The sequence below is a fragment of the Arachis duranensis genome, unplaced genomic scaffold (genome assembly GCF_000817695.3).
Source record: "Arachis duranensis cultivar V14167 unplaced genomic scaffold, aradu.V14167.gnm2.J7QH unplaced_Scaffold_608113, whole genome shotgun sequence".
In the NCBI taxonomy this organism is placed as follows: Eukaryota; Viridiplantae; Streptophyta; class Magnoliopsida; order Fabales; family Fabaceae; genus Arachis; species Arachis duranensis.
Genome location: NW_026264987.1, coordinates 78,466 through 101,159, shown reverse-complemented (window position 1 = coordinate 101,159; position 22,694 = coordinate 78,466). Strand labels below are relative to the sequence as shown.

The 22,694-nt window shown below is 35.8% G+C and overlaps 2 long non-coding RNA genes across 2 annotated transcripts; both read right to left on the bottom strand.

Moving 5' to 3' along the window:
- Positions 1–4,829: 4,829 nt before the first annotated feature.
- LOC127744577 (uncharacterized) lies at positions 4,830–8,792 on the bottom strand. Its single transcript, XR_008005522.1, has 5 exons — positions 8,728–8,792; positions 7,541–8,622; positions 6,034–6,157; positions 5,054–5,135; positions 4,830–4,961 (listed from the first exon to the last, which is right to left on the bottom strand). It is a non-coding gene; the product is annotated as an uncharacterized LOC127744577 (long non-coding RNA).
- Positions 8,793–20,829: 12,037 nt separating this feature from the next.
- Positions 20,830–22,069, bottom strand: LOC107485122 (uncharacterized). The gene is made up of 3 exons (XR_008005521.1): positions 21,987–22,069; positions 21,638–21,672; positions 20,830–21,455 (listed from the first exon to the last, which is right to left on the bottom strand). It is a non-coding gene; the product is annotated as an uncharacterized LOC107485122 (long non-coding RNA).
- Between the last annotated feature and the right edge of the window lie 625 nt (positions 22,070–22,694).

Below are 22,694 nucleotides of genomic sequence, written 5' to 3'. Positions count from 1 at the left end.
TATGGTTATGTGGAGCTTCAAGATATTGATTCTGATAAGAGGTTCATTGTCAATGGACAGAGAATCAAGCACTATCTTGAAGGCAACGTTGAGCAAGAGTGCTCAAGGCTGAAGCTAGACTAAAGGCTCAGCAAGGTCCAGCTAAAGACAATAAAGAAGCGCTTGCTGGGAGGCAACCCAGCCATGGGGCATCAATCCTCTAAGCATTTTCCCTATTTTTATTTTTATTTGTTTATATAAAGTTCACTGACACTAAGGTGAAGAATCATTTGTATAAGTCCACAGAGTTACAGAAGGATTCGGCACACAAAACAGAGAAGAAGAGCTCACTGGCAAGAAAACACCAGTAAAAGTGTATTTTGGGCGTTCAATGCCCAAAATGGGCATCCACTGGGCGTTGAACGCCAGTAATGGTAGCAATCTGGGCGTTCAACGCCAGAAATGGGCACCCACTGGGTGTTGAACGCCAGTAATGGCAGCAACTAGGCGTTGAACGCCCAGGAGAGCAGCATTTGGGCATTGAACGCCCAAAATAGGCAGTGTTTGGGCGTTCAAACGCCAGGATGGCAGGGAGGAGCCAAATTCATTTTTCTACACATCTTTCCATTCTAATTTTAAATTTTATGTTTCAATGCATGATTTTTTTTACATAAACATGTTAAGAACCCTGATTTCTAAAATCCCCAATTTCTAAAAATCCTACTTTAAAAATATCAAATATATCTTAATCCATAAGCACCAATCCTCTTTTCAAATTCAATCCAACTCTTTTCAAACCTTTTCTATAAACATATCTATCTTTTTTTCTTTTCAACTAATCAATATCTTTTTCAAATCTCTATATTATCTTTTTCAAAATTTAGCTTTATCTTTTTCAAAAATCTATCATATCTTTTCAATTTTAAACTATATCCTCTATCTTATCTTTTTTAAAAATCTTTCTATCCTATCTTTGCCAAATTTCGAAAACCCACCCCCCATCCCTTTAAATATGGGTTCGGCCTCCCCTCCCCTTCCATCAACAAGTGCACCTAGCTCTCCTTACATCCCTCTCCTTTCTTTTCTTTTGCTCGAGGACAAGCAAACCTCTAAGTTTGGTGTGTTTATCCGAGATCACTAAGATCATGGCTCCTAAAGGAAAACAACCCACTCCAAGAGGTAAGAAAGAGAGCATTCCAAAACCACTTTGGAATCAAGGGAAGTTCTTATCTAAAGAACATTCAGACCATTATCACAAAATAATGGGTCTGAGATCAGTGATCCCAGAAGTTAGATTCGATCTGAAAGAAGATGAATATCCGGAGATCCAGGAGCAAATTCGAATCAGGAACTGGGAAGTCCTAGCTAATCCTGAAACGAAAGTGGGGAGGAACATGGTCCAGGAATTCTATGCTAATATGTGGCAAACTGACAAGCAGAAACTATCTGGGACTGCTCTCTATGACTATCGGACCGTGGTTAGAGGAAAGATTGTTCATACCCACCCTGACAGGATCAGGGAGATCTTAAAGCTACCTCAGCTGAAAGATGATCCAAACTCTTTCAACAGGAGAATGATGAGAACAGACAAGGGCCTGGATAAGATTCTAGAGGACATATGTATCCCTAGAGCCAGGTGGACCACCAACACAAAGGGTGTCCCAAATCAACTCAAGAGAGAAGATCTCAAACCAGTCGCCAGAGGATGGCTGGACTTCATTGGGCATTCTCTGTTGCCCACTAGCAACCGTTCTGAAGTCACTGTTAAAAGAGCAGTGATGATCCATTGCATCATGATGGGAAAAGAAGTGGAAGTTCATCAGCTGATCTCAGCTGAACTCTACAAAATTGCTAACAAAAATTCTAAAGAGGCCAGGTTGGCTTATCCAAGCGTGATTTCTCTGCTCTGCAAGGACGCTGGAGTAAGGATAGGAATAACTGAGTATATCTCAGTTGAGAAACCAATCACCAAAGCATCAATGGAAAAACAACAGGCACAGGATGATCCCATCAAGAAGAAAACACAGGAATTTCTCCCAGAAATCCCTCAATCTGAATACTGGGAGTATCTTGAGACGTCTGTTACCAAGATACAGGAAGCTATGGAACAAATAATAAAAGAACAAAAGGAACACAGTCAAATTCTTACCTATATGTTTAAAGAACAAGAGGAGCAAGGGCGTGACTTGAGGGACTTGAAGCGCCAGAAGTTATCTCTTGAAGGACCAAGCACCCCAAAGATTCGAGGAACACCCGTTTCCCAGAACTAAGGTTGTTAAATTCCAATCTCTGCTTTAACTCTGTGATAGTTGTCATTTTAGAAGTTACCTTAGGAGTCATATAGTAGTAATTAGTATCTATTTTGATTTTATCTCCAGTTAAGCTATAGTTATTTTTCTCATCATCAGCAAACATGAATAAAATAGTAGATCTTTTGAATAAGAGGCAATAAAATTTCGAGTTTTAATAAGAGAAATTCTAATTAGTTACATGTGGTGGCAATGCTTTCTGTCTTCTGAATGAATGCTTGAACAGTGCATATGTCTTTTGAATTTGTTGTTTAAGACTGTTAAATATGTTGGCTCTTGAAAGAATGGTGAACATGAGACATGTTATTGATAATCTGAAAAATCATAAAAATGATTCTTGAAGCAAGAAAAAGCAGCAAAAAAAAAAAAAGCCAATAACCCTTAAAACCAAAAGGCAAGGGTAATAAAAAGGATCCTAAGGCTTTGAGCATCAGTGGATAGGAGGGCCTAAGGGAATAAAATCTTGGCCTAAGCGGCTAAACCAAGCTGTCCCTAACCATGTGCTTGTGGCGTGAAGGTGTCAAGTGAAAACTTGAGACTGAGCGGTTAAAGTCAAGGTCCAAAGCAAAAAGGAGAGTGTGCTTAAGAACTCTGGACACCTCTAATTGGGGACTTTAGCAAAGCTGAGTCATAATCTAAAAGGTTCACCCAATTATGTGTCTGTGGCATTAATGTATCCGGTGGTAATACTGGAAAACAAAGTGCTTAGGGCCACGGCCAAGACTCATGAAATAGCTATGTTCAAGAATAATCATACTGAAATAGGAGAATCAATAACACTATCTGAATTCTAAGTTCTTATAGATGCCAATCACTCTGAGCTTCAATGGATAAAGTGAGATGTCAAAACTGTTCGGAAGCAAAAAGCTACTAGTCCCGCTCATCTAATTAGAATCTGAGCTTCACTCAAAAACTCTGAGATATTATTGCTTCTCAATCTATTAGTCTTCTATTTTATTTTTCTAGTTGCCTGAGGACAAGCAACAGTTTAAGTTTGGTGTTGTGATGAGCGGATATTTTATACGCTTTTTGGGGTTAATTTCATATAGTTTTTAGTATGTTTTAGTTAGTTTTTAGTTTATTTTCATTAGTTTTTAGGAAAAATTCATATTTCTAGACTTTACTATGAGTTGTGTGTTTTTCTGTAATTTCAGGTATTTTTCTGGCTGAAATTGAGGGAGCTGAGCAAAAATCTGATTCAGGCTGAAAAAGGGCTCCTGATGCTGTTGGATTCTGACCTCCCTGCACTCAAAGTGGAGTTTCTGGAGCTAAAGAACTCGAAATGGCGCGCTTCCAATTGCGTTGGAAAGTAGACATCTAGAGCTTTCCAGCAATATATAATAGTCTATACTTTGCTCAAGGATAGACGACGTAAACTGGCGTTCAACGCCAGTTCTCTGCCCAATTCTGGCGTCCAGCGCCAAAAAAGGATTAAAAGTTGGAGTTCAACGCCAGAAATGGATCCAAACCTGGCATTGAACGCCCAAAATGGCCTTATGCACGTGAATTTCTTAAGTCTCAGCCCCGGCACACACCAAGTGGGCCCCAGAAGTGGATTTCTGCACCATCTATCATAGTTTACTCATTTTCTGTAAACCTAGGCTACTAGTTTAGTATTTAAACAACTTTTAGAGACTTATTCTGTATCTCATGATATTTCAGATCTAAACTTTATACTCTCTGACGGTATGAGTCTCTAAACTCCATTGTTGGGGGTGAGGAGCTCTGCTGTGTCTCAATGAATTAATGCAAGTATTTCTGTTTTCTATTCAAATATGCGTGTTCCTATCTAAGATATCCATTCGCGCCTAACTATGGAGAAGGCGATGATCAGTGACACTCATCACCTTCCTCAATCCATGAACGTGTGTCTGACAATCACCTCCGTTCTATATAAGATTGAATGAATATCTCTTAGATTCCTCAATCAGAATCTCCGTGGTAGAAGCTAGATTGATGGCGGCATTCATGAGAATCCGGAAAGTCTAAACCTTGTCTGTGGTATTCCGAGTAGGATTCTGGGATTGGATGGCTGTGACGAACTTCAAACTCGCGAGTACTGGGCGTAGTGACAGACACAAAAGGATAGTAGATCCTATTCCGGTATGACTGAGAACCTGCAGATGATTAGCCGTGCGGTGACAGCGCACTTGGACCCTTTTCACTGGAAGGATGGATGGTAGCCATTGACAACGGTGATCCACCTACACACAGCTTGCCATAGGAGGACATGCGTGCGTGATTCAGAAGACAGAGGAAAGCAGAGATTCAGAAGACAAAGCATCTCCAAAACTCCAACATACTCTCCATTACTGCATAACAAGTAACCTTTAATCCATGCTCTCTTGTTTATTCGCTATTCAACTGATAAACATAATTGACTTCCTAACTAAGATTTACAAGATAACCATAGATTGCTTCAAACCAACAATCTCCATGGGATTCGACCCTTACTCACGTAAGGTATTACTTGGACGACCCAGTGCACTTGCTGGTTAGTGGTACGAGTTGTGAAAAGTGTGATTCACAATTTGTGCACCAACCACCAGTCTCTATCTCATCTAAAATATGCTTCAAAGATGGATCTTCTTTTATGCGTGCCATTCTCTCCTCAAGCTGATCTTTATTTGAAGGACTAGTAAGACTTTCAAGCATGGAAGACATAGATGGGTCCTGAGATAGATAGTATAGATATGTTATCAACCAATAGATATTTTATATAACAGAGTACAGGAAGTTTATAAATATCTGCATCAATGCATTACCCAGGCGCTCAGCCATGGTCATGAAGTTAGGATTCTGCATCACCTGCTGCAACATTTAAATTATATAATTCTGCATCACCTGCTGCAACATTACCCAGTCGTATATTTGAATTTTATAGACAAATTTGAATAGAGCAATATCACAGCTTTCAATAGTTCAATGTTACTACTTCACATAAGATTCAGAATTCAGTGGCTATTTCAGTTATAGCAATTCACTCCATTTTCTGACCAGAAAACACATGAGATCTAAAAAGTTGCCAACGGAAACACCAAATTTTGAGGGCAAACATCATAAAAACCAAAATCTATCTATCATATGTAAGCTACTTTTTTATTCAGGTCGATGCTTTGACATAAAATAAATAAATAAATAAATAAATAAAAATAAAAAAGGAAAAATCCTCCTTTCTTCAACACTTGTTACAGATAGATCTATTGTCCAACCAACGAAAATCTCAGCCTAATAAACCAACCAAATAATCAAGCTCTTTCAATATCACTTTCCCTCAATAAGTTTATAAATTATAAAAACTTAAGGGTTTAAATAAGGTTATGATCCATGTAAAATTTAACAATTTTATGGTAAACTAAACCTATGGTTCCTATGATTCAAAGATAAGTAACCATATCCAAATATCTTTAATTTTGGATGACAGAAGGGACTAATTTCACTTCTGAATACTTTTTTTTTTACCAAAACTACCAAAAGAAAAAATATGTAAGACCAAAAATCTATTTAAGCCATGATTCAAACAATCTTGTTCACGGTTGAAGAGATCTCACATGACCCCCAATTAGTTTTTTATGATCAAGTGAAGTGATAAATAAATAAATAAAGGAGGAAAGAAAGAAATAGAGAAACCTGGAGCTCAGTGGTGACAATCAGGAATTACATTAAATCAAACTATTGGCAGTTTACTATTTTAACAATCAGGTTCTAAGCATGAGATCTGAAAAGGAAATAGAGTCACTATCACCTTCACAGTTTGAAGAAAGTCACTAAGGAATAATTCCTGTGTTGCCTTGGATTGGTGACTGCAGGCCAAGATTTTCATCATATGCTTGACAGCCACATCATACATCCCAAGTGAAGCATACCACCTATAACAATGAAAAGTAAGAATGTTTAAAGAATCTAGATGCATATGTTCTACATTATTAAACAACCAGAATATGCTATTACTGAAGCAAGTCAAACTTACTGTCCTATATGAAATTGAAAATGAACATGATCATTGATGTAGCTCCAAGTAGAAGAATCACTATCACACTGCAGCAAGAAGCAGCAGCAAAAGAAAAAAGATAGTACAGTGAAAGGAAACACCAAAAATTGAAAAACCATGAGGCAAAAAGTTTCAACAACAAATTTTAAATCAAACTAATTACTAAAATCAGAAAAAAACAAATCTAACTAAACCTAATCTAATCAAAACCTAAAAATCCACTACACCTAATCTTTATTTAGTGTTTGACAAAAAATTAAAGCTGTGAATCCATTCCTTTACCGGCAACTGATTGATCCTTCTATAATTCTGCAAGTGAGAAGTTAAAGAGGAAGCCAATATTTAGCAACTCTGATCCCCTAGGTTTTAATGTTTAAAAGGTATATATAACAGTTTATATTCTAGAAATAAAAAAAATGTCTTAAAGCTACACATTTTAATCTATTTAAGAAATGAAGTGACATGACAAACACTATTATAATAGCAGTAAATATCAAATCAAGTTAATTAACAAAACTAATAAGAAAACAAAAATTCTTTTTCCCTTTTCAGATGTTTTTATGTGTCTTGTTTAATAAAGCAATGCTGGACACTTTCCTCCTAACTCCAAACTCACAGGTGTCAGATGCTCTACTGCTGCACTCATAACAATCCGTCCCACCCTTGCACTTCCTATAATACAATTGCATTATTATTTCAAAACACAAATATAGTTAATTAATAAATTTAAGTGATGATTATTAGTTATATAAAATAATTTTATATATGCATCTAATTATATTATATTATATCAATAAAAATAACTATATTTTATATTGATTATGTAAATAGCTACCAATTATAGCCTATATCTTCTCTACAGCTGAATTCACACTATCAACAGAAGTACCCTCAATGGCTGCAAAAGACCATTACAACAAATCATTTAGATATTGGATTTCCTTATGGCACAGTAGTAAGGAGTCAAGCTGGTAAGAGGGAAGAGGCTCTACTTAAATGAAAATCCACCAACTGAGCCAATGAAAGATTCCTGCACATATAATTACTATGTGCTGGTCTCTCAATCAATCAAGTGCTACATATATAGAGTTAAGAAACACTCATGAACCGAATATATTATATTGTGAATGAATTATATTAAATCAGCTATGACATAACCATATCAAAGTTAAAATGAAAGCATAATAGAAAATAAATATTTCAATTTGATCTATACAAGTTAGGCAGTAACTTAGGTACAGCCAGGAACAGAGGAACTTACTAACAAAATCATCTTCTTTTGAAGTAGGTATTAGTATCTTAACCCTCAATTCCTCTTCTATCTTCTCTTGTGTGGATCCCATGAAACAATATATCTTATAGATTTGCAGGTATATATTGATATGTAGGTTATTGATATAGGAAGAAACTAAGAAAACATACCAGAATTATACTAACCCTTCATGGAAGGAGCCTTGGTCACATATCTTGACTTGTCATGGGCCTCCTGTAAGCAAGTTTTGAGCAAAATGATGAAAAAATTGCAAGCAGTTTTTACTAGATAAAGTACAGAAACAAGCAAGCACAAGTGCACAATATTTTTAAAGTCAATGAGCTTATACATGTAAATTAGAAAACACATAAAATAGCCAATGAGGTGAAAACTGATTTCATATATATATAACCAAAAGCTCTGGCTAGTAGCTTTTTCTTTTGAAGCCTGACATCTTAATAAAACTTCACGATTAAACATGTGCACCATAGCAAACAGGAATATTACAGTATCCCAAAGCAAAGAAATTAGATGTTGAACCTTTATGAGGTTTCCATGAATCTTCTGAAGCAATGACATAGATAAACTTCCTGAGTTACCAACAGCTAATAATTTTTCCATCACATGAACAGAGAATGAATTGGTGGCCACCTGAAAATTTACATCCACTTGCATAATAAAATTATACACCTTCATGTTGTATTTGAATTAGAAAAGGAATACTAATTTCTAATCTAATAATGTCTTCACCACTACGACCTTGGCCACGTGGGATCTCAAATAATTCCTAAAGAAAAAAAGTCATCAAGTTAATAAATATAGTTTCATCTTAAGTAAAATATAGTTGCATATGCCATCTATACGTTTTAATTCCTAAGTAAAATATTCACAGACATTACTGCTATTCTATTAGCTCTTGCTTTGCATAGGATTGAAGAATAAGCTGATCTATGATGCATGTAGAATTCATAGTGTGTAAAATAGAACACTCCAAGCTAAAACATTACAATAGAAAATATTTTATACTTTACTCACAGACATTATTGTATTGCTCATGTTTTAGACTTAAAGCCATATAATCATCTCAGTAACTGAAAAAAGAATGAACTATTTGAACAACAAAATCTACACAATCAGTATTTCAAACATGAAAATAAAAATCCAGAAAACTGAAAATGATAAGTTCATAAATTAACCGAATCTGAGGATAGATTCTCGATATTCTGGAACAGGAAATTCTATGAGTGGTAGCAGATCCAGAAGTGCGAGAAGGAAAATGAAGGAGAAAGAAAGAAAGAAAAAAAGCAAAAGAAAAATAAAACAAAATAGCTATGCATGCGTAAGAGGATAGCAAAAACAATAAGAACTGGACCACAGAAACCATACCAAGACTAGAAGGACGGCAGCGTGCTGCAAAGTTCGAGGAGAGGTGGTGAATCGGATGAGATGCAGAAAAGCTCGACGGAAAATGGCAAATAGGAGGAGAGGTTGGCATCAGTGTAGCAGTAAATAGGAAGAGTGATAAAGGTGTGAAAGAGATTAGGGTTACCTGCACAGCTGAGGCAAGATCGAAACGGAGCGATTTCTGCACATTAGGGTTCGATACAAAGTGACACGAGCAACACACGAAGAAGAGCCGGGAGGGGGTGTGACGGAGCTTCGGTGTGATGGAAGTTCAGTGCGACGGTGGTGCAAGGCGCAGAGGCGCCGCCGATGGAGCGTTTGGAAGAGAGGGGTGTGGAGGCGCGGATAGGTATCATGTGAAATGAGGAGACAGGCTTAAAGCAAATCCCTTATTTCAATATTTCCGACGGAATTTTTTTAAATTATAGACAGAAAATCTATCTGTAATAATTTAATAAAACGTAGTGTTTTACCTATTTAATTATAGACGGATTTTTCGTCTGTAATCAATTTTTACGGAAAAAATTAATTTTTCCGACGGAATTATCGACGGATTTTCTTTTCTATCTGTAATTTATGTTAATTCATTTTTTTTGTTTTCCAACAAAAAATCCCTCTGAAATTTCCTCTGTATTTCCGTGGGATAAAATTTGTTGGAAATATCTGTCTGTAATAACTAATTTTCTAATAGTGCGAATTCGCATAATTTGTGTCTTTGAGGTGGGTAATTTCTAGTAATTTTGAATAATTTAATTCTTTGTTGAATTCCGTCTCCATGAAGAGAGATTGTTTTTTGGTTTTTTGTTAGGTTCTCCATTTTCGGTATGTAATATTTTGTTAAGTTGTGTTTCTGATTTTTCACTAGAATTTTTGTGTAGTTAAATCTAAGTTTTGTAATTTTTCGTTGATTTTAATAGTCATTTTTGTATAATGTACATTGAACCATTGAGTTAATAATATGCTCATACACACTTAATTTTGGTTACATTGTCCATGCTTCAAATTTTGTAGGCTTTCATTTCGTGTTAAGGTCTAGTGATAAGATCTGCTCCAAGAGCGTCCCAGTGGGAAGGGGCGCCAATATACCAAGTAGTATGAATCTATTTATAAATTTATAAACAAATACATATATATTTTTATATTTCTAATGTCACAAAAAGTTATGTAGAGCACAATATTGGAAGTCATTTATAACATGTTCACGTTCATTAATTTGGATATGAACATTAAAATATTACAAACAACTCTTTTGATTGTCATTTACAGAAATAAATTATACAATACGAGCAACGAAAAATTGAATTGTGATAGATATTTTTTTCTATTGTGGTGGATTGATCTCTTCTTGTATTTTAAGTTTGGATGGTTCCTCAACTTAATTTTTTCCGCAATATAATTGTTTTTTATATCATGAACAAACTTTGCAAGTAAGTTTCACAAATCATAATTGGATAGAGACACGTGGTATCTCATGCATGAGATGAGATGTCATTATTTATAGGATGCGTATTTTCTTAGATTATGTCTCTATTGTATGTTCTTTTTTTAATTATTTTTTTGGTCGTATTTATTGTATAAAATTAAAGTGGAATTATACTTCCCTTGAATAAATGAGTTGGGTCAAGTAATGTAGCAAACAAAGACTAATAATTACTATACTTAAATTTATGTTGGAAAATATAGAATCATGATTGTATACTAATAAACGAACAAACATATTACTGTTTGTTTTTGTTAAATGTTGGAAGATGTTTGAACATAAGTAACATGTGTTGGCATGATGATTTTTTTTAATTTTGTAACAAGAATTATTCTATTATGCTCACCGTCACAGAGTGAGCGTATGTCAGGTGAATGTTGAGCCTCCTAACATAAATCTCTTTGGTAAATTTTAAGATCTGCAAACCAATTGTTACTTGTCGAATATCTATACCATTTAGAATTTCTACCTAGATCAATCCAACATATGAAGTAAATGTAAATGTTGAAATGGTAAAGCGTTCAGGAAGGAATTGGAAGAACTTCACAAGATGAGAAAATTGTGACCAGAGAGGAAATCGGGGTTTTCTCACAGTCTCAAAATTAATTTCATTGAATTGGGTTTCTAACTAATTTTACAGCTAGCTACAACTCTTAAATAACAACAATTAACCTCCTAACTAACTATTATTTACAACTAACTCAGCTACTAACTATTCTAACAAATTAACTCTACATGCTTTCTCATGTAACACCCCCTCTCAAGCTAGAATCGATGCTTTCCATCATTCTCAGCTTGCTCAAACATTATTGAAACTGATTGGGAGCCAATACTTTTGTCAATATGTCTGCCACTTGATTGTGGGTGGAGATAGGTAGCAGCTTTGTGACTTGCTCTTGCCATTTATCTCTCACAATGTGACAATCCATCTCTATATGTTTGATTCTCTCATGGAATACTGGATTAGCGGCAATATGCAATGCTGATTGACTATCACAGTATATCCCAATGGGTTTTTTTAGCTTTACTCTCATATCTTGCAGCACATAAGTGATCCACTGTGCCTCCCGTGTGGCCATTGCTAGGGCCCTATATTCAGCCTCACATGAAGAATTAGCAATCGTATTCTGTTTTTTACTTTTCCTGGACACAATTGAAGTGCCAATGAAGAAGCAATAGCCTGAGGTTGATCTCCTTATATCTGAACAAGTGCCCCAATCGCTGTCCGAAAAACCATTGGGTGTCAAATTTGTGTCAGCTGCAAACATTAGCCCCTTTGTCGGTGTTCCTCCTAAGTATCTCAAAACTCTCAATGCTGCTTCAAAGTGTATGTTTGTGGGACAATCCAAGTATTGACTTAGTCTCCCAACAGCATATCCAATTTCTGGCCTAGTATTGGTCAAATAGATCAATTTTCCAATCAGCTTCCTATACTCTGTATTGGACTGCAACGGATTTTCTGAAGTCTTACTCAATTTGATGGTGTAGTCCATTGGTGTTGCTGCTGGCTTGGCATTTAGTAGGTTATAATCCTTCAAGAGATTGAGGCAGTATTTCTTTTGATTCGCCATGATCCCCCTCTTGCTTCGAATCACCTCCAAGCCAAGAAAGAACTTGAGTTCACCAATGTCTTTGATCTTGAACAAATGATGCAAATGCTGTTTGATAAAAGTGATTTCTGCCATGTCATCCCCTGAAACAATTAGATCATCAACATATACTAGTATAACTGTGAAACTAGAATCTGTAGATTTGGTGAAAAGGCTATAGTCGCTTCGAGACTAACAGTAACCAATCGAAAGAAGAGTGGAAGTAAGCTTGGTGTTCCACTGCCTGCTGGCTTGTTTTAAGCCATAAAGGAAGCGATCTAACTTGCATACCAGTCCCAGATCAGAGAGGGAAAGTCCAGGAGGAGGCTTCATATAAACCTCTTCAGCAAGATCCCCGTGTAGAAAGGCCGTGTTGACATCCAATTGATGCACGAACCAGCCTTTGACTGCTGCAATGGCAAGCAAGATTCGAAGGGTTGTCATCTTCACAACAGGGCAAAATGTTTCAAGATAGTCCACCCCAACCGTCTGGGTGAAGCCCTGTGCCACTAATCTGGCCTTGTGGCATTCCACTGTTCCATCAGCATTGAGCTTCAATTTAAACACCCATCTGCAACCTACAGTTCTTTTTCTAGCTGGAAGAGGTGTTAGAGTCCAAGTCTTATTTTCTTTTAGAGCATTTAACTCCACATTGATCGCTTCTTGCCATTTTGGATTAGTGACAGCCTCAGCATAGCATTTTGGTTCAGTGTGTATTGGCTGAAAGGTGGTTTGATTGACAAATTCAATGGAGGATGGACATAATGGAATGAGGGGTAAGGTTGAATCTGGTATTGCGGATTCAAAAAATAGCAGGGTAGAATGTTCAAAGAAATTTTGTTTTAGATCATGAATAATGTCAAACTGATGTTCAAAAAATTTTTCATGAAGACATTGTGAAGGATGAGTTGTGCTAAAATCTGGTGTAGCTAATAGAGCTGATGAAGTAGTCATGCATTGAAAATCAGCAAGGTATGCTGATCTTTTTGTCTCCCTAGTGGACCTTCTTAATGGTTGTATAGTGGGAGTGTGTAAAGATTGAATATTTGTATGAGAGGATGCTGATGGTGTTGATGGTGCATGATCTAAAGGTGAGGTCCTAGATGCAGTTTGTTGTGTGTGTGACTGTTGAATCTCAATGCACAAGGGATCATCAAATGTATGTAAATCATGTATACAAAAATCTGGATGTGTTTCATGCTCAACTTTCTCATTTTGTACAGTTTCTTGAATTGTAAAAGGCAAAACAAATTCATAAAAAATAGTGTTTCTTAAAATGAAGATATCTCTACTGCTAAGATCATACAGTAAGTGTCCTTTAACCCCTTCCTTTATACCAAGATAGACACACTTCCTAGCCCTCTTATCTAGTTTGCTTCTATGATTCACTAGTGTAGATGCATACACCAAACATCCAAAGATTCTGAGATATGAAATATCTGGCTGTTTATCATATAACAATTGATATGGTGAGACATTTTTTAGAATGTTTCGGGAATTCTATTCATCAAGTGAACTGAATGTGCCACAGCATAATTCCAAAATTTCTTGGGCAAGTTGGAGTGAAACATCAGTGCTCTTGTTATTTTTGAAATATGCTGATGTTTCCTCTCAACTATTCCATTCTGTTGAGGCGTCCCAACGCATGATGTTTGATGTATGATTCCCTTTAGTGCATAGAAAGCATTAATCTTAAATTCAGGTCCATTATCTGTTCTAATCTTCTTGATAGTGATACCAAATTGAATTTCAATTAATTTGACAAAATTTTTAACTAATTCAGCAGCTTCACTTTTTCCTTTCATGAAGTAAATCCAAGTGAATCTACTTTTATCATCTATTATCGTTAAGAAGTACTTAAAACCATAAATTGATACAGTGTTTATTGGACCCCAAATATCAATATGCACAATATCAAATCGATTCTTACTTTGTGTAATTCTTGGTACAAAGAAATTTCTCTTTTGTTTTGCATAGTGACAAGAGTCACATGGCTTATTACAACTAGAAAACTGTAAATCAGTGTATGCCCCTTGCATCACCTTTATTCTATGATTCGGCAAATGCCCTAACCTAAGATGCCATAGTGCGAAATGGTCAGGATATGATGAATGTGATGTGTGTGTATTGATGCATGCTGAATTTGATGTAGCTGAAACAGGTTGAAGTTTTTCAAATGCATACAATCCACTTCGCTGTTCAGCTACACCAACTGTCTTCAATGTTTTCTTTTTCTGAATTGCACAACCATTTTCATCAAAAATCAATTGACATTCAAAATCCAGAGTTAATTTTGAAACCGATATCAAATTGAATTTAAAAGTTGGAATGTAAAACACATTAAACAGTTCCAAATTTTTATGAAAAATAACATTTCCTGCTAGTGTTGCAATTGTTCTAGTTCCATCAGGCATGTTAATGATCACAGGGTTAATTTTATAAATTCTGTGGAAGGGTTTGTGTGAGTAAGCTACATGGTTTGTGGCACCTGAGTCAATGACCCAGGATCTTGGGCTAAAAACAGAAAGTGACATGATATAGGATATACCTTTGTTGGACGGGAGAGTAGTGGTGCTAATCTGATTGATGCTATGCCTTGGCTGAGATTCTTGGTTTTGCAGAAGAGCAAGCAATGCTTCCCTCTGCTCTAAAGTAAAATAAGGCTCAGACCTATCATCCATTTCTTTCTGGGACTGTATCTGCATGTTGCTGTCTTCATCATCATCTTCAGCAACTATGTTGTTGAATGAGCTTTGATTGTTCTTGAGATTAGGAGGATATTCATGCTTCTTGTAGCATACGTCAATTAAGTGCCCTAGTTTTTCACAGTAGGTGCACTATTTTTGACTTCTTCCTCCTCTGTCTCTGCCCCCTCTGCCTCTCATATTGCCATTATTAACCTCACTTCTTGAGCTTCACTACTGCTTCTTGCATTCATCATTAGTGCATTGTTGTCTAGGGTTTCAGGCATATTTAGCTGTCTTTCTTGCTGTAAAATAGAGGCAAACACAGATTCTAGCTTCGGCATTGGCATCATCAGCATGATTTGTGATCTCACAGTGGCGAATTGGTCACTTAATCCTCTCAAGAACCTTACCACTTGGGATTCTTCTCTGTATTTCCTCATGATACTAAGCTCGCAAGTGCACATATCAATGCATCTTGAACAGTTTGGTACAGGGCAAAAGTTCTCTAGTTCTTCCCATATTGTTTTCAATTGCGTGTAATAATCTGTCACAGATAGTTCTCCTTGCTTGCTTGCAAACATCTCTTCTTCCAACTCAGCAATTTTGTACATGTCTCCTTGGCAGTAACATTTTTTCAGTTCTTTCCATAGTTTTTCCGCCGAGTCGATCCAAAGGACGCTTTTAGCTATGTTAAGACTCAATGAGTGATTAATCCACGAAACTACGAATGTATTGCATCTCTCCCATGCATCAAACAATGGATCTCCTTGTGTTGGTCGCTGAAGTGAACCATCTATGAACCTGATCTTGTTCTTTCCTCTCAACGCTCTCCACATTGCTCTCTCCCATACTTGATAATTGTTGTGCTCTAATGCAATAGGAATTAGGGCTGTCCCCGAATTTTCTCCAAAATGCAAGAAATATGGACTTACCGGATCTAAAGCTGGATTCTGAAGGTTCCTATTTGAATTTGACTGCATCTGATTTAGCTGATTTAGAAGACTTCTCAGCGTTTGTAGATCGATTGTTGGATTCACCTCTGATGCCATTTGCGACTGATGCTGGAATTCGTAATCAATTGCGCAATCTTCTTCCTAAGACTCGCTAATCGGAAATGGTTACCTGAATCTTTGAATCTTGTTCAAGCAACACAAATCTCATTAGTCTCTATTGTTTGAGTCTGAAAAAGGAAGATTAGAAAATAGTAGAGGAGGAAGAAAGAAGACGAAGAATGAAAGAAGATTCAGGAAGGGGAAGGAAAAATCTAAGAATAGTGAAATTCAACGAAATTCCTGCCGATTCATCTTTTTTGAAGTTCAATTCCTCGCTAATTTCTTCCTTCCATGCTCACCGCACCATGTTAAAATGGTAAAGTGTTCAGGAAGGAACTGGAAGAACTTCACAAGATGAGAAAATTGTGACCAGAGAGAAAATCGGAGTTCTCTCACAGTCTCAAAACTAATTTCATTGAATTGGGTTTCTAACTAATTTTTACAGCTGGCTACAACTCTTAAATAACAACAATTAGCCTCCTAACTAACTATTATTTACAACTAACTCAGCTACTAACTATTCTAACAAATTAACTCTACATGCTTTCTCATGTAACAGTAAACAAAAAAGAAAAATAAATAAATTAAGAACAATATTATCTTGACATATAGTAGTATTGTTATTTATTTAATGAAATCTTAAATTATTTTTTACTTCAGCAATTTCGGTTATATCTTTTGGAGAACAACTGGAGAGAAATACCAGTACAAGAAAATTTTTCAAGTTCATATAATTTTAGTATTTTAAATTCCCGATTAATTCAATTGAATCGGTTAATCAAGTCTGATTTTTAGAATCTTAAAAAATACACACAAAATAACTTGATTTATAATTTAATTCCATTGAAAACTGATGTAAAAATTACATACAATACATCGCTCAATAATATACTCAAATGTACAAATAATTTAAAGTTTTAAAAGACACACTAAAAATTCTTTTAATAAAATTTCAATAATTCATAAAAGTTAATCGAATGAAAGGTCATAGATCCAAGTGATAGAAAATATTAAAAATTGCTATAAAGATGATAATTAATTATGATCGGATGAAAAAAAATAAAAGAAGAAAACGAAAAAAAAAGACAATATAAATTAATAATTTTAAAAATAAAAATAAAATTAAAAATAATTTAAAAAATTAAATATAAAATTAAAAAAATAAATATTTTTTTATTAAAATTATGCATGAAGATAACGAATATTTTGTTTCAAATTAAATATTATAAAAAAAATAAAATTAATAATACTTATAAATAATTAATTTGTACTTAACGTTTATAAATATTTATTTCTATTTTGTTACACATAATTTTTTTAATATATTATTTGATTCAAATTTATAAATTTTTATACATTCTAAAGTTAAATAAATATTAAAATTTTTATATGATTTTAAATATTTTTTATTTTTAATTTTTAAATTATTCCATCAAATTTATAATTTTAAAAAGAAAAATAGACAAAAGTACACTCGAATTTTCACACGGTGGATAGATGTACTCTTCAATTTTTTAATGAATAATTTGCACACACGAATATAAAATTCCGTTGTTAATTCTACCCTTCCGTGGTCTGAGTAATTTTTTCGGCAGTGATAGAAATCAGGTGACACAGTATTGTGTGATGTGGCTAATTTGGGGTGACACAGTAGAAAATAGAATTATTACATTATTAAATTTATTGAAATAAATATAAGAAAATGGCACAATAGAACCACCGTTCATCCTCTTCCTTCTCCAATTCCTTTGAACACTAAGAACCCTAACACAGGGTGAAAAAAATTCTTCCTTCATTCTCTTCATTTTCCTCTGTACATCTTCTTCCTATCTGTCGTAATAGGGGTTTTGTAAACTCTAATGTATCAAGATGTAACACTCCCAACGAAGGAAGAATATACCTCATGCTTGTGCTAGTGGTTGTGGTGGCTCGTCTTCTACCCCAAAAAATAGAAAGAAGAAGAAGTTTGACTATAACCATGACAAGTGTCTGCATGGACTTGACGCAGTGGTGCTTGAGTAGTGGAACCGCGAAAGATTGCTTCTTCATTGAGGCATGTGAATTTTGATTTTGTTTATGAATAAGAGGAATCAGACTCCACACAAGGAACAAAGATCTTTGATACCTCATTCCTTTCTTCTTGCACAAACTTTTGACCAATTGGTGCTGGCCTCTTATACGATGCTCTTACCTTCTTGCTGGGAACTATTAGGAGGTGGGACTTCTGATTCACTTTTCCTGTTGGGTCGTGTTTTGGTTGACATTTGGAATTTTGGGTTGTGGTATTGATTGGGTTGTAGGAGTAGGATTGGGAGATGCTGGCTTATGAGTTTGATTGCAACTTTGGTTAGTTTTTTTTCACCCTGTATTAGGATTTGAAGGAATTGGAGAAGGAAGAGGATGAACAGTGATTTAATTATGCCCTTTTTCTTATAAATATTTCAACAAAATTCATAATGTAATATTTCTATTTTTCACTGTGTCCCCCCAAATTAGCCACATCACACAATACCGTGCCACCTAGCCTCCACCACCACTTTAAAAATTACTCAGGCTACGGAAGGGTAGAATTGACAACGAAATTTTATATTCGTATGTGCAAATGACTTATTAAAAAATTGAGGAGTACATCTGTCCACCGTGTGAAAATTCGGGTGTACTTTTGTCTATTTTTCCTTTTAAAAATAAAAATATAAAAATTAAGTTAATATATATATATATATAGAGAGAGAGAGAGAGAGAATAAGTAGATATTCGAAACCCTGGTTGCTCGTCAACAGCCCCATTTTTCATCTTTTAACTTTCTAGTGCTTTACCCTAATCCTAGCTTTTTGCTGCCGCAGCACCACCGATCTCGTTTGATCGGAGAGAGTGATGGCGGAATTGGATGCTGCTGAGTCAAAAAGACGAAAAACTGAGCAGGTTGAAATGGCGAAGGAAGCGTGCCTTTGCCTTGTGACATATAAAAAGTTGATCGTGATCAAACTGAGCAATTTAAAGGAAGAAGTTGATGTCATAGATTGGACTTGTTTACCTCCACCACGGTTCGAGTTGTGTTTGGATCTTCCAGAGCCTGATATGTGTCCCTTCGAGTTCGACTCCAAGATCTATATAGCGCCGTCCAGCCTGCCGCCTGAAATTCACAGAAGCAAATCCATTTCCATGGTGAATCTGGTCCCCTGGCCAATCTTCGAAATCAAATTTGAGGAGGGAAGATTTGCGCGTACGGGATCACTGGATGGTGCACCCTTTCCTTTTGACGAATCATACATCGCAAACACGCCAGGCTCAGGCGATGTTTACTTCTATATAAATCTGAAACCACGGGTCAAAGATTCATCTGGATTTTATGTTCTTTGTTCTGGTTCTAGAGTTTGGAAACCGTTAATGGCTCCTCCGGCTATTAGCTTCGAGCCACTTGTCGACAATACCATCTTCGTCCTCGACAACAACCTCTTTTTTTTATCGTCCACTGAGAGTGACTCTTGTTTGGCCCGCTTCGACCCCATAAAAGAGACTTGGATGGATAAGTCTGCCGCTGATAACAATCTTTCGAACTTCCTACAGGGTAGGCTCATTAGCGGTGATGACCACTGTTGTGTTACTTATTCCCCACACATTTCTGTGTCCCTTCCGGGTCTTGGCAGCAGCAACTACACCATTTGCCTTACACATGAGTATGTGATGAAATCTCCTCATACACATTTGGACAAGGTCCTTGCCATTCTCGTTAACCACCAGAATGGCCTAGTCGCATTATACCAATACCTTGATGTGGGTTTTGAGGGTATTCAACCTCCAATGGAAGAATCGGAAGAACCGGGCAGATTCAATTTTGTTGACCTTGGCAACGGGAAGCTGTGTGCAATACACTCTGCAGAGCTGTTGCATTTTGAACCGGATTCATCCAAGCAATGCATCTCAGTTTTCACACTGTCCATGTTGAAGGACGTTGCAGCATTGCAACTTGACAGTGGGGCTCCTCCCATGGAGCAAGATTTCTTACAAGTGACTGTCCATAGGAAGAGTGTCTTCACCATGGAGAACTGTGGGCTTACTAATTATATGCGCCATGCGTTTGTTTGGCCACCTACTAAGGGAGGAAGATTTCAGCACAGGACAACTCCGTTTTAGTAACATTTCTTGTGGCTTATTATCATCCTTAGTCGTTTTCAATAGGATTATGAATGAACAATGAATTAAATATTAATGTCTATATGAATATGATATTGCTTGAGTTGTGTCTATATTCTCTTTAGCTCATACAAAACTTTTTGAGATATTTGCATTATTGCTGTTGATCATATTAAATGATCAACTCACTGCTTTTTACAACTAATAGCCCGCACATATTATGTCAAAAGAAACATTTTGAAGTTTCACATAAAGTTAGAATGGTTCTTGTTTGAAAAATTTAGTTTAAATTTTTTATTTGAGTCATATTTATAATATTATCGATTGATTACTTTATTGATTGAGTCCTGCTAGGGAGCCAATGGACTATTTGTACAATGTGTATAATGGACTATTGAGTTAAAAATGAACATCACCCATATGGTTTCCATCCGAATACTAGGGATAATAAACATCTCAGTCACTTATCCCAAAAGTTTAACCTGATTTTGGGATTCACCAAAGATCAAACTCTTGACCTTTCGGATCTCAAGCTCTAATATCATGTCATGATACTACTCATCCCAAAAGTTTCAGCTGATAGAAAAAGGTAACACTAATGATTATATCTCTAATACTCTCTAAACCTCTATTGTATGCTTAGGTCATTGGCTCCCTATACTTTCTCTTATTGATTAGATTAAGAAAATAAGAAAATAATAAGAATGATGATGAAGGGAAAATAATCTTCAGTCTGGGTTACAAAAATTCAAATCAAGTTTCTAAATGATTAAAGAATAATATTATTTTTATAATGTCATTCTGTATGAATTTAGGGAGAAAAGTAACATTATCAGAATAGGTCATGTTCCTAAACAAAATAAGCCAATGTGTGGTTGTCAGTTTTAACTGAAGTGCTATAAAGGGGTTCTATGAGTCTATTCTTTCAAGAGATGATTATTTCTACAAAATATAATGATACATGCATATGGAGTAAAGAAATTTACAACTCTCATTCATATATGATAATGTCATACTCTGTACAGAGCCCCAAACTAAAACAAAACATAGGGGAGCAAAAATTTAAGAACAAGAAGTGGAAACCTAAAATCTAATGGGTGACTTTATCAACATTTTCTTCCAATACATATTTCACATATTCAAACCATTATCTCCAGTACAAGTAACATAGTTTAGTGTAGCCAGTTCTACTCAATCTATTATTTGTTGTACAATGGATTTCAGCTTCAAAACGGCATTTGTGTCATCACAGGTGAATTCCCCATGTAAGCACATCTGGTTAATACTACAGGGAAACTTCTGCATGTAGTCAACATTTAAGTTCCTATTCACTTGCCACTGGCCATGTATCTGTGAAAATGGAAATTCATTTTGCATATCTCACAAGTCATGACCGAGAGGGCCGTTTCCGGTCAGGATGATGTTCCGACTTCCGACCTATCCACGTTATCACATCTTTTGACAAACTGGTCAAGAGTTCTCTGCTTTGAAGGCCTATGCTCAATAGTAGTACGCTTTGCAGGGATACTCAATGGCTGATTATTTGACACAGCTAAGGTGTTCTCATGGGCATCTCATCTGATTTTTCAATAACTAAAATTCAGAATGGTTCCTCAAAAACATCAAAAAGTAACTTTCAAATACTGCTTGAGTATAGATCTTGACAAAATATAAATATAAACCAGAATTAAAACCTTGAAACTAAGCATTATGTACATTTTGCATTACATATGATAGTTCAAGAAGATGTAGAAATGTACCTGCCCCAAATTATCCAGTTTGAATTGCACCATCCCTAAGGCGTAAAAATTTAATCATCAATACATAATAAATGTTAAGTAAATGCTATACCAAGCAGCGAAAGATTGCAGAAACAATAGAACCTACCAAATGATGTCATCAACCGTATCATTTGCCAACTAGTATATATTTACTGATGAGACCTGTAAACAAGAACTAACTAGACAAAAAATGGAAGAGCACATGTTGTCTTTACTACTCAAAAATTTAGATATGAGAGTTCTTTTCATTTAAGATTATCTGTTTTCTTAATGTTGTCATGCAACTAGTAACAACTCTCTCCTTTCTACTTAATGAGTGTAAGAATACCTGACCAATTCTATGAGCACGATCTTTGGCCTGAATTAGGTCACCTGGAGTCCAGGATTGTTCTGTAAAGATAACTGAGCTTGCAGCTGTAACACCCTACCATACAGAGTCTTATGCTTAAGTCATAATTCAGAGATGGCAAGGTATTACGAACTCTAAAATAAAAATTTAGTACGTATAGTAGTATGAATGATTGATTATAACTAGGAACCTTTGTAGAAAAAGGGGTAAACAAAAATCGCAACTCGAAAGCGCAACACTCCGATCGATAACGTAACGAACAAGGATAACCAACGCGAGATTATATATATACAAAGGAGTGTCAAAAACAGGAATATCAAGGCTCAAAATCCGGCTGCGAAGATAACCGGTCCGAGCATAGCAATATATACATATGATAAAGATAAGGAAAACCCCAAAGGAAACCCCAAAGGGACACAAATACATAAAACCTATTCTCCAAAATCTCTCATAAGAGGAGTCATCACAGTTTGTATTATTTAATGGAGATAAAAGTATCTAGGCAAAACATATAAACTAAAACAGAGTCCCCAGAACAAAGGATCTTCGCTAATCCAGAAGTCTCCAGCAAAAGAAAGTTTTGTGAGGAGAGAGAGTGCTGAAAACTAGGGTTTTGGTTTAGTTTAGTTGGGCCAAGGGTTCACTTTGGGTCCGGTTGGCCCGGTTTGGCCCGTTCGATCCAATTTT